Here is a 1705-nt window from a genome sequence, read left to right on the forward strand (position 1 = left end):
TGGGACAGGTGTATTTGCAGCTTGCTGTCCTCCCTGACCAGAAGTTAAAATTTTCAGCATGTTGGTCATGGATGTGAACTGAGCTGTTAATGCAGTATATGCATCTACATGATGTATCCCAGCAGTCTTTTTCTGTGATTGAGCACGTGGGTCGGACCAATGCCCATTGTTGGCTGATATCTTTTCCAGGATTTCACATCCTTCATTATAGGTCATAGCTGTGAAGGCTCCGCCTGCAGTCGCATCGAACATTTGTTTTTCCATGGGATTTAAGCCATTGTAAAACATCTCAAGTTGAACACAGTACGGAATGCCATGGTGTAGGCATTTCCTCAACAGCTCTTTGAACCTTTCCCATGCGTCAGGAACAGCCTCATCGTCCATTTGTTTAAAAAGACAGATTTTGTTCCTGGACTTGGCGTTCCTTGTTGGTGGGAAATATTTTCGCAAAACGTTTTCTACCATGTTACTCCACGAAAGCACAGAACCCGGTGTTAAAGAGTTAAACCATGCTTTTGCCCGATCCCTTAAGGAAAATGGAAACAAAGTGAGCCTTAGAGCGTCATTGGACACTCCCGGGATCAAAAAAGCATCAGTGATTTCCATAAAAGATTTTAAGTGCGAATGTGGGTCCTCCGAAGGTAATCCGGCAAATTGGCCATTAGTTTGCAACATGTGAAACATTATCGGTTTTAGTTCGAAATGTAGAGCAGTCATATGTGGTCTAACTATCTCGGAATTCAATTGCTCAAAATCCAGAATAGCATAATCCATGATCCTTCCATTTTTGGAATTTGCCAAATTAATGATGTTCGGAGTTTGTGCTCTTTGTTGCTCATTATGTTCCGATTATGTGTCCTCGTTACCCAAATTATTATCATTATGTAGGTATCCTTGTAGAAAATTCGAAAATGGTGGAATTGGTTAAAAAATCGACGGTTGGTTTTCCAAATGCGGGATTTCGGGGATGATTGGGGGAGGTAACGCCATGTTCGGAGGGAGTAGAGCAAAAAATGCTCTTTGAGCCCTCCTCCTATGGTGAAACGTTCTCTCAATGTCGGGATCAAATTCAAAAAATTCCCCGTGATGTGTCTGTGGCATACACCACTTTTAAAAACGATTCCAACGATACTAGAAAAATCAAATCTTTTACTTTATTCAAAATAAAACTTTTAGCTTACCAATCCTCGGCAGCAGCGCCAAAAACTTGGTCGGTTATATCTCACACCTTTAGACAAAGGAATTGGACCACAAAGCAAGTATACAATACGGTCTAATGTCGTCTTTCCAAGTAATAAAGTGGTACAAGTACCGGATTATCGTCCACGGAGATTGTAGCAAAAGTTAAATTAGAGTCTAATGAAAGAGATGATTTCAGATGACGATTTTGAAAACTTCAGTTTAATATTAAGGTGAATTAAAACAAAATACATAATTTATAAAAGTAGCAAGGGTGTAAGACTTAAGGTGAGACCTAAACACAAATTCCAGTAGCCAATGCTGTAGGAATGCCACATCAAGCAGTGTCTCAAAACTTAGTTCCACCATCTATTTTCAAGGTATTCCTCTCGGACTTCACCATTGCTCTATATTATAGCTTTCCACCCATATCTCTATGTGGTGTTCGGACCAGGGATAGTGACAAGATGGTGTCTTCAAAATATATGGATAAACAAATCTCTTTGTTAAAAATCACTCTCTCGAG

The 1705-nt window shown here is 39.9% G+C and overlaps 1 non-coding gene across 1 annotated transcript; it reads left to right on the forward strand.

The window, feature by feature from the left end:
- The first annotated feature begins 310 nt into the window (after nucleotides 1–310).
- On the forward strand, nucleotides 311–417 carry LOC112501341. Its single transcript, XR_003067473.1, has one exon. It is a non-coding gene; the product is annotated as a small nucleolar RNA R71 (small nucleolar RNA).
- Nucleotides 418–1705: the final 1288 nt, after the last annotated feature.

The sequence above is a fragment of the Cynara cardunculus genome (assembly GCF_001531365.2).
Source record: "Cynara cardunculus var. scolymus isolate 2C chromosome LG 17, CcrdV1, whole genome shotgun sequence".
Classification (NCBI taxonomy): Eukaryota; Viridiplantae; Streptophyta; class Magnoliopsida; order Asterales; family Asteraceae; genus Cynara; species Cynara cardunculus.